Raw genomic sequence first — 16,746 nt, 5'->3', positions numbered from 1 at the left:
GAAAAAGTTGGTTACAATCTACATATTGTGGGATCGGGCTCCAAATTCCTTAATAGGACACCCATAGCACAGAGTTAATAACTAGGATCAACAAATGGGACTTACTTAAACTAAAAAGTTTTTTCTCAGCAAGAGAAACAATAAGAGAGGTAAATAGGGAGCCTACATCCTGGTAACAAATTTTTACTCCTCACACTTCAGATAGAGCCCTAATATCCAGAGTATACAAAGAACTCAAAAAATTAAACAATAAGATAACAAATAACCCAATCAACAAATGGGCCAAAGACCTGAACAGACACTTCTCAGAGGAGGACTTACAATCAATCAACAAGTATATGAAAATAATGCTCACCATTTCTAGCAGTCAGAGAAATGCAAATCAAAACCACCCTAAGATACCATCTAACTCCAGTAAAATTAACAGCCATTATGAAGGCAAACAACAACAAGTGCTGGAGAGGTTGTGGGGAAAAGGGTACTCTTGTACATTGCTGGTGGGACTGCAAATTGGTGCGGCCAATTTGGAAAGCAGTATGGAGATTCTTGGGAAAGCTGGGAATGGAACCACCATTTGACCCAGCTATTGCCCTTCTCGGACTGTTCCCTGAAGACCTTAAAAGAGCATACTACAGGGATACTGCCACAACGATGTTCATAGCAGCACAATTCAAATAGCTAGACTGTGGAACCAACCAAGATGCCCTTCATTAGATGAATGGATAAAAAAGTTGCATTTATACACCATGGAGTATTACGCAGCACTAAAAAATGACAAATTCATGGAATTGGCAGGGAAATTGATGGCACTAGAGCAGATTATGCTTAGTGAAGCTAGCCAATCCCTTAAGAAAATACCAAATGTCTTCTTTGATATAATGAGAGCAACTAAGAACAGAGCAGGAAGGAAAAGCAGGAAGAAAAGATTAACATTAAACAGATACATGAGGTGGGAGGTAAAGGGAGAGTAAATAGAAATTGCATGGTAATTGAGGGAGACCCTCATTGTTACACAAAATTACATATAACAGGTTGTGAGGGGAATGGGAAAATAAACAAGGAGAGAAATGAATTGCAGTAGACGGGTAGAGAGTGAAGATGGGAGGAGAGGGGAGGGGGGATAGTAGAGGATAGGAAAGGTTGCAGATTACAACAGTTATTAATAAGGCATTATGTAAAAATGTGGATGTGAAACCAATGTGATTCTGCAATCTGTATTTGGGGTAAATTGTGAGTTCATAACCAACTTGAATCTAAGGTATGAAATAGGATATGTCAAGAGCATTGTAATGTTTTGAACAACCAATTAAAAAAGGATCCTGATGGCTCCCCTCAAAGTCAAGCACATCCCACCTGGAGCTCATAAGAAATGTGTGTGAAAAGCTTGGACACAATGCTATCTTCTTCACTTCCCTACTGATTCAGGCTTGTCCTGGTCAGATCCCAACTGGATACCTGGTTCATTGTAGAGCCCCACATGCTGAACAAGTGAGATCTTAAAACACAGTTGCAATTATCAAAAGATGTCATGGACTAAGATGAAGACACTCTGCCCAGGAAGGAGTTCAGGGATGAGATGGAATGATGACCACAGTGGTTCTACCCTCACAGTGACCAGTCAGTGTCAGTATCCATGTATGTATAAATAGAAGGAACCAGAGAGCATTTGGGACTGGCATTATGAAGACCTATCATATATAATGTCAATGTGATATCCTGCAGGCTACACAGGGGGCAGCACAGACCTAAACTAGGGATCGGACACCACTGCAGTGCTGAGCTTGAACTTCACTACAGCCCACCTTTTGCTTTGTAACTAGATGAGCTGCAACTGTGCTGATCAGGCCCCATGAAAATCCATCCAGTGAAAACATGTTTCTACAAAGTAGTGTCTACAAAAAAACCCAATAAGGTAGCTTTCAGTGTCAGTTGGAACATGCAAAGTAAGACCTTCCTTAGCTACAGTAATGTCTGGCCTGTGCATCTCCTCTGTCTCAGATGCCCACCATAAGTGAGCATAGTGCATTGGTGGACCTGAGGGTCATTATTAAGGATTGACACTGTCCAGAAACTTGGGCCTAGAATGGGGATTGGAAGATGAATTCTGACACCTCTCACAAAAAATGTATATGAACGTGAATATTTTTCATGAGTGAAGTGTTGTGAACTATCACATGCACTGATTAAATATAGAACCTACTGACAGGTAAAGTTGCTAATAAATGAAGTTGCTACTGGTGCAGTGACAGGATTGAAATGGAGTTTTTCCCTTATAGAGTGTCATGAAAATTTTCTGGGTTTTCATGGGATAAGTTTTGCATGTTAATTCAGGTATTGTTGTGGAATAAACTGCACATATGGAAGGTTTACAGTTTGATCTATTTACATATATACAAAATCATGATCTAATGGAGATGGCTTTTTTTTGTTGTTGTTTAAACATATGGACGTTGGCCTCATGGCATGTATATATCTAGAGAAACAAACAAATGTGCAAAAACGAACACAAAGTCACACTCAGAATAATGTTGCGTGAATGCACACAAAGACACATGTATTAAACTCTCATTGACCTAACCACTTTGCTCAACTCACATAGGTGCTTCAAGGAAATATGCAGAATGGCCATAGATATTTTTTTTAAATCAACTTAGACCACAAACACCTCACTTCTCATTCTCAAGGAGGTAGTGGAATCACTGAGACTCTGCACTCAAAATGAAGGAAGACTCTCTGACCCTTGGCATTATGTACATTTTCAAACAGGAAGACAGTGAGCCCAGGATACATACCAATTATGGATCATTTTGATTCCTCCTGTGAATACAGAAAAGGAGTCACTATGAACATCAAGCCATGATTTGACCTGTGTGCACAAGTTTTTTGTTTATTGGTGACATTCAAATATTCAATGAGAATGTGTGCAAATCAAGGGAAGAGATAGCAAATATACTCTCACCAAATGACACAAGCTTTTCTAGGGTATTTGTTTCACAGGTCTATATTAGGTGATAATTAAGGAATTTGATGACCAGGATGAAAAATCATATCCAGGCAAAAAGCTTGTTATTATACAGTGTGTAGTTTATACTGTTTCTTGTTATATTGCCTTCAGTGAGGTCTCATTTGGCAACAGACACCCTAATGAGAATCTGCACACTCAGGAAATTGTGTATGTCATCTCCAGGAAACCATATCATAACACAAGAGAAAGAGATACTAAAGAGCAACACTTGAATTTCAGAGGAAGATAAGCAACCTTACCATGGCTTCTGATGGGGCCTCTTGATCCATGCTTTCTCCAGGAATGAACTCCACCATGTCATTTGGGTGAACTAGGAGGATGCAGAATAATGATTAGTATACTGATTTAAGGCTTATGAATAGTTCAGAGCATTTCTTGATATGGACATCAGTGAAAATATACAGCAAATATAAGAACAAGAATGAGTGATGGCCGCAAATAGAGTGCATCACACCCTGTGTAACACATCACTGCATAGGTGAATACAGGGTTAGAACAACAAAAAGCTATCTTGTTAGGAATTTCCAGCTAAATTGGAGTGCACCGAAACCTAGAGGAAGGATTTCCATCACTGAGAACCGGTTACTGAGTCTCAAATGCGAGCCAACGATGCGACCACAGATCCAGGCTGACTGATCCGCCGCCCGCCCCGCGGCCCGCCCCGTGGCTACAGACGGCGAGGTGCCGCCGACAAAAGACCAGCAAGCAGAGAGAAACGGCACTACGGATTCCGTGTAGTCCTGCTGGCTGTGCCCTCTCTGAGCTCTGGGATGAGTTCGGGGTTGAGATGAAGGAAGGAAGCGGTCCAGTTCTATCCCCCACAACTTAAAGTCCACCAATGAAGCCAGCGGCCAACATCTTGTAAAACTGACGTCACCAATGCCAGGTTATGACAGATTGCTACAATAAAACAGCATGAACAACCAGACTACATATAACTTACTAAATGCAAATAGATGAATACTACGAATAGGTCTACAGTCCACCCAAGACCTTAACTACTCCCAGTACTCCTGTCTATTCTCTTGTTAATATCCGACTGCATTTGAGTAACCCCCCAAAGAAGCTAACGTATCCTAAATTCCATACAATCAAATCAACCGATCTTTACATAAAATCTTAAGTCCAAACCTTAGTTCTCTATATGCCATCAAAATCTGAAGGCCTTTAATGAAACCAATGAATTTACCTTATATCACAATTAAATCCAACATCTCGAAACATTGTCTCCTAACACAAAGGAGAGATAGTGGAAATATAAAATAGTGGAAATTTAAAGGAGAAAACAGAAACACAGCAGTCAAACAGAGTTGGGAAGTAACTTGAGCACCATGAAAAAAACAAAGGGAAAAAGGAGCACAAACAATGCAGGACAACTTAAATACAAAGGAGAACCTAGAGGCACCAGAAAAATGGACAGAGAATGAAGTCAAGGCATACCTAACTCAGATGGAATGGAATCTTAGAGAAGACTTTAGACAGCAAGTTCAAATAATGAACATATATTTTGAAAACGAATTAAATAAGCAAATTCAAATGTCAAAGAACGAGCTCTATCACAAAATAGAGATTTAGAAAATAAAACAAACAGTAATTTTTGAAATGCAGGAAACCATAAACCAAATTAAAAACTCAAACGAGAATATTAAAAGGCAAAAGATTTATATGATCTGAAGAGAAACCAGAGTATAACAAAAGAGAATATTAAAAATAGACTAGATCAAGGAGAAGTCAGAACATCAGAAAATGAAGACAAAGTTTATCAACTTGAAAAGAATATTGTCAACACAGAAAGGATGCTTAGAAGGCACGAGCAGTCTATTCAAGAGACAAGGGATGTCATAAAAAAAACAACCCTGAGTGTCATTGGAATAGAAGAAGGCATAGAGCATCAAACCAAAGAAATGAACAATTTATTGAATGAAATAATCTTAGAAAACTTCCCAAATATGAAAGGTGGAATGGATTGCCAAGTCCTGGAAGCCCACAGGACCCCAAACATTCAAAACCATAATAGGCCAAGTCCAAGACACATAATTATGAAGATATCCAACATACAGAACAAAAAGGGAATATTAAAAGCTACGAGAGAAAGGAGGAAGATTTCATTCAGGGGTAAACCAATTAGGTTAACGGCTGATTTTTCATCACAGACGTTGAAAGCGAGAAGATCCTGGAATAACGTATTTCCAACGATAAAAAATATTGGATTTCAACCAAGAATACTGTATCCAGTAATATTAAGCTTCAGATTTGAAAATGAAATTAAAATATTTCATGATAAATAAATGTTAAAAGAATTCACATCCAGAAAACCAGCACTGCATGGCATCTTGAGCAAAACACTACAAGAAGAGGAATTAAAAAACAGCACCCCAAACTAACAGTGGGAGGTAACTCAGTAAAGGGAAGGAAAAAAAATAACCAAAAAAAAAAAACCATTCATATTAAAATAAATAAATAAACAAGCATGACCGGTAGTACTAACCATATTTCAATAGTAACCTTAAACGTTAATGGCTTTAATTCCCCAATTAAGAGACATAGGCTAATAACCTGGATTAAAAAAATATATCCAACAATATGATGCCTTCAGGAGACTCATCTGATAGGAAAACACATACACAGACTGAAGTTGAAAGGTTGGGAAAAATCATACCACTCACATGGTCCCCCGAAGCAAGCAGGAGTAGCCATTGTCATATCGAATGAAATCAACTTCAAACCTAAGTTAATCAAAAGGGATAAAGAAGGACACTACATACTATTAAAAGGTACCATCCACCAACAAGACATAACAATTATCAATATATATGCACCAAACAATGGTGCTGAAACATTCATAAAACCAACTCTCCTCAAATTCAAGAGACAAATAGACCACAACACAATAATTATGGGTGACTTCAACACACCGCTCTCTCCATTGGACAGATCCTCCAGACAAAAGCTGAATAAAGAAACTATAGAACTCAATAACACAATCAATAACCTAGACTTAACCGACATATATAGAATATATCAACCATCACCCAGTGGATACATGTTCTTCTCAACAGCACATGGATCCTTCTCAAAGATAGACCATATATTATGCCATAGGACAACTATTAGTAAATATAAAGGTGTGGAGATTATACCATGGAACTTATCTGAGTGCAGTAGAATGAAACTGGATATCAATGACAAAAGAAGGATGGAAAAATCATACATCTTATGAAAAATGAACAATATGTTACTCAATGATCAATGGGTTACAAAAGACATAAAGGAGTAAATCAAAAAATTCTTGGAGATGAATGGAAATACAGACACAACATATTGGAATCTATGGGACACAATGAAAGCAGCTTAAAGAGGGAAATTCATTTCCTAGAGGTAATTCCTAAAAAAAAGGAAAAAACCAACAAATAAATGAGCTCACACTTCATCTCAAAGCCCTAGAAAAGGAAGAGCAAAACAACAGCAAATGTAGTAGAAGGCAAGAAATAATTAAAATCAGAGCAGAAATCAATATATTTGAAACAAAAAAAAAACATTAAAAAATTGATAAAACAAAAAGTTGGTTCTTTGAAAAAATAAATAAGATCGACAGACCCTTAGCCAAGCTAACAAAGAGAAGAACAGAGAGAGCTCAAATTACTAACATACGGGATGAAAAAGGCAATATCACAATGGACACTACAAAAATACAGAAGATAATTAGAAATTATTTTGAAACCTTATATTCCAATAAAATAGAAGATAGCAAAGATATTGATAAATTTCTTAAGTCATATGATTTGCCCAGATTGTCAGGAAGATACACACAATTTAAACAGACCAATAACAAAAGAGGAAATTAAAGAAGCCATCAAAAGACTACCAACCACGAAAAGCCCTGGACGACATGGATATACACCAGAGTTTTACAAAACCTTCAAAGAAGAATTAATACCAATACTATTCAAGTTATTTCAAGAAATAGAAAAAAGAAGGAGCTCTTCCAAATTCATTCTATGAGGCCAACATCACACTAATCCTGAAACAATACAAAGACACTTGAAAAAAAGAAAACTACAAATCAATATCTCTAATGAACTCAGATGCAAAAATCCTCAAAGAAAATCTTGTGAATCGAATACAAAAGCATATCAAAAAAATTGTGCACCATGATCAGGTAGGATTCATCCCCGGGATGCAAGGCTGGTTCAATATACAGAAATCAATAAATGTTATTCACCACATCAATAGATTTAACCATAAGAACCACATGATCATCTCAATAGATACAGAAAAAGCATTCAACAAAGTTCAGCATCCCTTTATGTTGAAAACACTAGAAAAACTAGGGATAACAGGAACTTACCTCAACATTGTAAAAGCTATATATGCTAAGCCTCAGTCTAGCATCATTCTGAATGGAGAAAAACTGTAGGCATTCCCACTAAAATCTGGAACAAGACAGGGATGCCCTCCTCACCACTTCTCTTCAATTTAGTCCTCGAAATACTAGCCAGAGCAATTAGACGGACAAAAGAAATTAATGGCTAAAAAATAGGAAAAGAAGAACTTAAATTATCACATATTTAGATGATATGATAATATATCTAACAGACCAAAAAGGTTGTACAAAGAAACTACTAGAGCTAATAGGTGAATTTAGAAATTTGGCAGGATATAAAATGAACACTCATAAATCAAAGACATTCCTGTATATCAGTGACAAATCTTCTGAAATGGAAATGAGGACAACCACTGCATTCACAACATCCTCAATAAAAATAAAATACTTGGGAATCAATCTAACAAAAGATGTGAAAGATTTATACAATAAATACTACAGAAACCTAAAGAGAAATATAGAAGAAGACCTTAAAAAATGGAAAAATATACCCTGTTCATGGATAGGAAGAATTAAGATCATCAAAATTGTGATATTACAAAAAGTTCTCTATATGTTTAATGCAATGCCAATCAAAATCCCAACAGCATTTCTTGTAGAAATAGATAAAGCAATCATGAAATTCATATGGAAAAATAAAAGACCCAGAATAGCAAAAGAAATTCTAAGCAGGAAGTGTTAATCAGGAGGTATAGTGATACCGGATTTCAAACTGTACTGCAGAGCAATAGTAACAAAACCAGCATGTTACTGGTACTATAACAGGCAGGTGGACCAATGGTACAGATTAGAGGACACAGAGACGAATCCACAAAATTAAAACTATCTTATATTTGATAAAGGGGATAAAAGCATGCAATGGAGGAGGGATAGCATCTTCAACAAATGGTGCTGAGAAAACTGAAAATCAATATGCAAAAAAATGAAACTGAATCCCTTTCTCTCGCCATGCATAAAAGTTAACTCAAAATGGATCAAAGACCTTGATATCAAATCAGAGACTCTGCACTTTAAAGTGAAAAATGTTGGTTACAATCTACATATTGTGGGATCGGGCTCCAAATTCCTTAATAGAACACCCATAGCACAGAGTTAATAACTAGGATCAACAAATGGGACTTACTTAAAGTAAAAAGTTTTTTCTCAGCAAGAGAAACAATAAGAGAGGTAAATAGGGAGCCTACATCCTGGTAACAAATTTTTACTCCTCACACTTCAGATAGAGCCCTAATATCCAGAGTATACAAAGAACTCAAAAAATTAAACAATAAGATAACAAATAACCCAATCAACAAATGGGTCAAAGACCTGAACAGACACTTCTCAGAGGAGGACATACAATCAATCAACATGTACATGAAAAAATGCTCACCATCTCTAACATTCAGAGAAATGCAAATCAAAACCACCCTAAGAAACCATCTCACTCCAGTAAGATTAGCAGCCATTATGAAGGCAAACAACAACAAGTGCTAGAGAGGTTGTGGGGAAAAGGGTACTCTTGTACATTGCTGGTGGGACTGCAAATTGGTGCGGCCAATTTGGAAAGCAGTATGGAGATTCCTGAAAAAGCTGGGAATGGCACCACCATTTGACCCAGCTATTGCCCTTCTCGGACTGTTCCCTGAGGACCTTAAAAGAGCATACTACAGGGATACTGCCACAACGATGTTCATAGCAGCACAATTCACAATAGCTAGACTGTGGAACCAACCCAGATGCCCTTCAATAGATGAATGGATTAAAAAAAGTGGCATTTATACACAATGGAGTATTATGCAGCACTAAAAATGACAAATTCATGGAATTGGCCGGGAAATGGATGGCATTAGAGCAGATTATGCTAAGCGAAGCTAGCCAATCCCTAAAAAATCAAAGGCCAAATGTCTTCTTTGTTATAATGAGAACAACTATGAACAGAGCAGGCAGGAAGAGCAGGAGGAAAAGATCAACTTTATACAGAGACATGAGGTGGGAGGGAAAGGGAGAGAAAAGGGAAATTGCATGGAAATGGAAAGAGACCTTCATTGATATACAAAATTACATATAAGATAATTTAAGTTATGAACTCCCATTTTTACCCCGTATACAGATTGCAGAATCACATCAGTTACACTTCCGTTGATTTATATATTGCCATACTGCTGTCTGTTGTATTCTGCTGCCTTTCCTATCCTTACTATCCCACTTGAATCAAAGTGTGGAATATGATATATCAAGAACTATGTAAAGTTTTGAACAACCAACAATAAAAAAAAAGATAATTTTAGGGGGAAGGGAATAAAATCCAGAGAAAGAATTGAATTTCAACAGATGGGGTAGAGAGCGAAGATGAGAGGGAAGGGGAGGGAGGATAGTAGAGGATAGGAAAGGTAGCAGAATACAACAGTTACTAATATGGCATTATGTAAAAATGTGGATGTGTAACTGATGTGATTCTGCAATCTGTATTTGGGGTTAAAATGGGAGTACATAACCCACTTGAATCTAATGTATGAAACAGGATATGTCAAGAGCTTTGTAATATTTTGAATAACCAATAAAAAAGAACAAGAATGAATGGGAAGCACAGCTTTGGGTTTCCAGTAGATTGGAACCAGGTGTGATTTTTTTTTTTTTTTGTATTTTGTACATTTAGGAGTATGTTTTTCTCTAGAGATGATCACTGAGGCCACTTCAAAATATGCAAAATATTTCACATCTCTGTAGGAGATTAGTTATTACTAATATATTGTAATAACCTGTAGTGTGTTATATCACTAAGTGATGTACACAGTTCCCTAACCCAAAGCATCACCATCAGGATAATTTCCTGAACTCTTAATGCTTCTTTCATTACAGAGTGAAGAACCTGGATCTTTTGGCTCAGCAACATCTCTGTCTACAGAGAGGGCCTACTAACCAAAACTACATTTGGGTGTCATGAAGTGGGAAAAAATTATATCAAGCAAATCATGCATTAGTGTGGGTTTTTATTTTTAGGAAATGGATGCTTGTTCTGGGCATGTTAGAAGAGAATTTCTGAAGAAGCTCCCATAGCCTCACAAACACATACACAATTATTACACGTGGACATGCTCAGAGATACCACCCCATGCTCATTCACATAAATGCACACCACACAAAAGACAGCTGTTTCAGGATCATGGTAGTGGGCCACAATTCTTCACTGGATTTTCACTTTGTCACCATATGCCTATCCTCATTTCCAAACAAAATCTAAATCCAGGATAACTTTTTACATAGAAACAGGAAGGAATGTGTGACCTATCTAAGTACAACGGTTTTGCTCAGCATGTTAGGGAGTTGAGAATACTTACTTTGCTCATTTGTTGCAGAGGCTACCTGTAGTTACAGAAAGGAAGACAGTGTGAGCAGGAGATCATTTGCACAAGTCTACTGTTGGCTGTGGTGACATTAGATAACTAGATGGGAAACAGCATTTGGGGCAAAGATCACAAAGTAAGGCAGAGAAGGAACTTGTGAAAATACATGAGCTTTGCATGAGGGATTTCTCAGGTACAATTTGATGACATGCATAAAATTCTTTTTCTATCAAGGAAAAGTGCCACTGAAGAAAATGCTCACTACAATTATTTGACAATGGTTGTTCTCATATGTGAATGTCATCTTGAATCATTCTCAAAGGGAATAGATGTGCAGTTGTAATTCCATCACCTATGAGTCACCTATAATGAACACTGTCATATTTTCATTAAGGAATTTGAATTAAAAGGAAGAAAACAACACTTATATCTAAGACAAAGAAGGGTCACATTACCTTAGCAATGTAATTTTTTTGGTCTTCTGCCACAATGGGTACCACCTCTATTATGACTTGATAGCAATCTAGGGAAATATAGAGTAACTGTCAGTATATTGTTTTGCTGAAGAAACACTCCAGGGGCTTCCTAACTGTGGACATGGGTCTGGAGTGTATGGAGACGGTTGTTTAACACACACAGGCTCAATTAGTGCTGGAACATGATTGTTTCTGAATGGCAAGAGAAGGAGCAGATCAGGAAACAAAAATTCAAAATAGACAAAAAATGGAAGGAACTACAATGAGAAATTAAATATTCTACTGTTACACTAGAAGGTTTCAGCATTCCTTTATAACACTTGACAGATCCATCAGGAAGTAAAGAAAAAGTATACTTTTGAATCAATCATTTCTGTTATGGGTCAAATTACTTCCACACAAACACATGTTTAAATTCTAAACATGGTTAAGTTAGAACTTAAACCGTACCTCCAATTTTTACTGGGTTTTAAATGAGAGTCATTGTGATCTTAGCAATTAAAAGTATCCTCTTTGAACAGGGTGGACCCATTCTCCAAATAGGGCATCTGTTCTCATGAAGATGGGGCACATTCATGAGAGACTAATGCCATGTGATGATGCAAGCAGAGAGGAAAGTACTGCAGTTGAAAACCAAGCAGATCAAGGATGGCCACCAAACCAATAACAGTTAAGAATGGGCAGGAAAAATCCTTCCTTAAAGTTTTCAGAAGTAACATGTTTCTGCTAACAGGTCAATGTGGGATTCCTAGGAAATAGAGCTCTAAGATAGTACACTTACATTACTTCAACCCAAGAAAGCTGGTACTTAGTTATGGCAACCCTAGGAATTTACCAAAACCATTATCAATCACATAGATCTATTTGGCATTTGTACAAATACTTCATACGACAGTGAGAGAATAAAATTTGTTTTCAAGTTAACATGAGGTATTCATCAAGATAAAATATATTTTGGCCCAAAACGTTCCTTGGCATGTTGAGAAATTGTGCAAATTTGCTGTCAGGAGAAGAGAAGTTGGCAAATGGAGGAAGGATGCACCCACGACAGTTCTTCAGTGCCAGACTTAGAAGGCAAGAAGACTGCTTCTCAGTGAGAGGGGAACTAAAGGAAGTCACCCAAACTTAATAGTGAATGGAAAAAATTATAGAGGAATATAAAGTCAAAAACTCAAGCAAAAGAAATGATACAAGACAGAAGCAAATTTAAGATAGAGAGAACCTTTATTTCTTGCAGCTCCACAACCTGTAATGCAAACAGTGCGAATAGTCCTTCCTCTCAGGTGTGCAAAAGAGGGGTTTCACGAAAACTCAATAGGGGACACTCAGGGAGTCTTAGAGAATCAGAAACTTGGCTACATTAAACAAAGACAAAAAAGAAAGTACATTAGATCCAAGCTGATGGTGACAGAAGCAGCAGTAGCAGCAGCAGGATTAGTGGCACTGCTAGATCACCTAAAGAAGGAAATGGACAGAAACAAAATAGAAAAATTCAGTGTGAAAATCCTGACATCAGAGAGGCAACGTTTTCTTGGCTGAAAAGAGGCTTCTTTGCACTGCACACTGTACATGAAGAATTATCTGTGATTCATGCTGTCCCCAGAGAGCAAGGCAGGAGCCACCTTGACACAGCCAAGCTAATGCTGCCACTGCAGGAGCCAGGAGCTGGGAGATCTGAGCAGGTAGGCACACATGGACCTAAAAGGCATCTGCCACAGCACCTAGGCTTTGCCTGGCTGAGCTAGAGCAAAAGGCATAGAGAGAATTCTCCCCAGGGGAACTCAAGTCAGAGATGTGCAGGCAAGCTCTGGTCCTTTCCTCCTTGAGTCTGGTGCCTCCCAGGACCAGCTGAAAGGGATTGAGAATTTGAAGGAGCAGGTGTAAAAATAGGCTGCTGGGAATAGATGCCCAGACCATAAGCCCAGGAAACATGTAAAGGTCGCTCCACAGGCAGCAGAGTGGGTGGGGAGAAGCTGACTAGCACACCCATAGTTGGAATTAAGGACAAGATTCAGAAAATCACCTCAATAGATGTAGAAAAGCTCTTGATTAAAAAGGAGAAACAATTCATTTCCAAAATAAAGGAGAAACCTGGAAAAAAAGGAACTTAGTTTCAATATTATAAAAGCCATATATGAGAAATTCAAAGCCAACATCACACTGAACAGAGATAAATATGAACTGTCTTCTTCAAATATCAAGAACAAGAAAAGAATGTCTACTTTTGCCAATTTTATTCAATATATTTTTCTGAAAAAATGTCAGAACAATCAGGCAAAAGTAGGAAATTAAAAGGATACCATAAGAAAAATTCAAATTGTCCACATTACCTGGTGACATGATTCTATATTTAGAAGGCCCAAAAATTTTCACCAGAAGAATTCTAGAAGTAATAAATTTAGCAATGTAGCAGGATAAAAGTTCAACACAAATAAATCAATATTGTCACTATACTCCAACATTCATGGCACTGATTTAGAATTCAAGAAAATAATTTTTTTAATAATAATGTAAAAAAGCCCCTGAGGATCAATCTACCAAATAGGATGTAAGATCTCTACAACAAAAAATATAGAACACTGAAAAAGAAATGGAAGAAGACCTCAGAAGAGGCAAAATAGTTCTGTGTTCTTGGATAGGCAGAATTAATATTGTCAAGGTGGCCATAACATCAACAATATCCAGGTTCAATGAATTCAATACAATCCCCTTCAAACTACAAATGATATTTCTTACAGTATTGAAAAACTAACCCTGAAATTCATTTGAGATGATGATGATAATAATAGTAATAATAATAATTATTATAATATAATATTATATTAATTATTATATTTATTAAATAATAATAATTACTATTATTATTATTATTATTATTATTATTATTATTATTATTTGGCAAAGCAATTCTGAGCAAGAAAAAGTAAGGTGAAAGCCAGCACAATGACCAATTTTATATTTTACTACAGAGATGAGTAGCAAAAACAGTATCTTATTGAACGGAAAATAGATATGAAGATTCTTGAATTGAATATACCACACAGAGACAACCCACCTGATACTTACATTCACCTGATACTGGACAACAGCATCAAAATACATGTTAAAGTGGACATTATGGTTTAAACAAATGGTGCTGGGGAAAGTGGATAATCATAGAAATGCCAGGAAGGATGAGAGAAAGAAGGTACACTGACACAATGTTGGTGGGTTTGTAAATTATTATGACAACTCTGGAAAGCAATGTGCATATTCCTGACAAGCCCAAGAGTGGAACTTATAGGACTCAGCTATTACATTCCTCCCTGCTTATTCTATAAAACTACAAGTCAGCATACTATAGTGATACAATCACTTCAATGTTTCTAGCATTCACCATAAATACATTGTATGATCAACCCAGATGTCCACCAGCAGTTGAAATAATCAAGTGCACAGAATTAAAAGGTAACTGGATCTTTACTTCTGGAGCTATAGCACTGCTGAATGACTCAAAGCACGTAAATTTGTACATGTTAAATAAAAGAAGAATTGGAAATCTGAATCAACTAAAATCCTTAATGCAGAATGGACACAATGACAGGATTTCCACAGTACCTTCGTTGGAATTCTCATTTGGAACAGCACTGTTTGATGGCCAGAGGTCTCCTCTGGACCAAGGCCAGAGGCAACAGCCTGGGAAATGTGATAAAACAGAGTTAGCTGTTGACAATGTGCTGGCAAAAAAACATAGGGTCATCAATAGTAATTCAAATAACAGTTCAACCAGTTTTAATTGATAAGTGATCATTGTAAATATGTGGGGGTATAATTTGAGCTTTGAATTCAAGTATGTATTTATACCCTAATACCATGCCCAGAAACTTAAATATTTCTTGTATGTTTTTTTTCTGTCATTTTCAACAACAAGAGGTGATAATTATCTTATCAGAAATAGGTCTGGGACACAAAGATAAATGCTGCATAATATCACTCTTTCGTGGAAACTGAAAAATTGATCATAGAAGGTGAGAGTAGAGTATTAGTTAGCAGAGCAGCGGAGACAATGTTACAATTGAATATTAGAAAAAAAGTTCTGATGTATTTTTGCAGTCTGTTAACAGAGTTAAAAACAGTAAAATCTGGGTCTCGGGATGTGGCTCATTTGGAGAATGCTTGCCTTGCATGTCGGAGGCATGGGGTTTGATTCCCAGCACCACATTTATATAAATAAATAAATAAAGGTCCATGAATAACTAATAAAAAATTTTAAAAATAACAAAATCGATGTTTAATAAATTTTGAAGGAGGGATGTGAATGTTCTTAGATTTCACACTACTGAGTTTATTTTTCACCATTGGGGCAGCAAAGCCCCTGAGTCAGATTGATCTTTAGGATAACAATGCAATGTGTGAGGTCTACAACCCAACACAATATTGTGTGGTCAAAAAGAAATACTGAGGCGGAATCATAGAAATCAGAGAAAACAGTGACCATAAGCAGAGGCTGTGGTTATGTGGCTTTTGTTCAAATCCTACCTCAAAAATTAAATACCTGTTCAGTAAAATAAACGAATTCTCAATTGTTGCAAAAAGTGTGGCATCTGATCCATGTAATGGTATAAGGCTGACAATGATCACATCCATGCATTCTTAAGCGGACTGGTGCTTCATATGGGTGCTAATGTGTCCTGACATTAAATAGTACACTTCATTAAATGTGTGGAAAAATAAGCTCAATCGTTGACAGTGTTTGAACAGAGAGGGGTCAAACAGAGGTCATCCTCCAGAGCAATGGGTAAAGAAAGTCTATTCCTCATTCTTTACAGATGGATATTTGTAAAGCTCATGGAGAATATCTGTGACCTCCTATGACTCCATATCAGCCTAAAGGGATGGGTGGAGCAGAGTCTGTCCACCACAATTTAGAGTTTAGGTGTTTGTAATTTGGAGATTTTATGTGTCTTACCCAGATTCACAAGAATGATGAGCGGTGGATATGGGACAGGAATGTAGCTATTTGCCTGGGACCAGAAATCCCTGAGCACATGAGTCCTCTAGTGGATATCCTAGAACCAGGAAACCAGAACTCTTCTCAGTGCTTTTTGAATACTCCTTCCTTCAGGCCTCTTTGGCATGAGGTTTCAGTAGCAGACACCATGAGAAATGTTCAAGTTATAACCCCGGGCTCCTGTCTCTTCATTGCAATTACTGACTTAAAAATGATCATTTCATGTAAATGAAGCCTATCTGAAGGTCAAGGTGAAAAGGTTAAGAATGTAAGAATTAAGTTCTGTTTTCTGGAACCTGAAACTCATGTAGAAGTCGAAAACAACTCCCGGAAATGCCCACTAAATGTATGTTGAAATCTCCCCTGATCATCTGGTTGCTCTACGAAAACAACCCCCCTCCCAGAATCCATGCAATGATTGGCTATGCTGTATGTGAAGTCCCTGCCCTCTCCAAGGAATGTATATAAGCTCTGCTTAAGCTGTTTCTGGGGCTCTCTGCTCTATTCAAGTGAGCTCTGAGCCCTAGCATGCTGGACCCCCCAAT

The sequence above is a fragment of the Callospermophilus lateralis genome, unplaced genomic scaffold (assembly GCF_048772815.1).
Source record: "Callospermophilus lateralis isolate mCalLat2 unplaced genomic scaffold, mCalLat2.hap1 Scaffold_93, whole genome shotgun sequence".
Classification (NCBI taxonomy): domain Eukaryota; kingdom Metazoa; phylum Chordata; class Mammalia; order Rodentia; family Sciuridae; genus Callospermophilus; species Callospermophilus lateralis.
The sequence above is the reverse complement of the archived record's forward strand: the minus strand, read 5'-3'. Positions refer to the sequence as shown.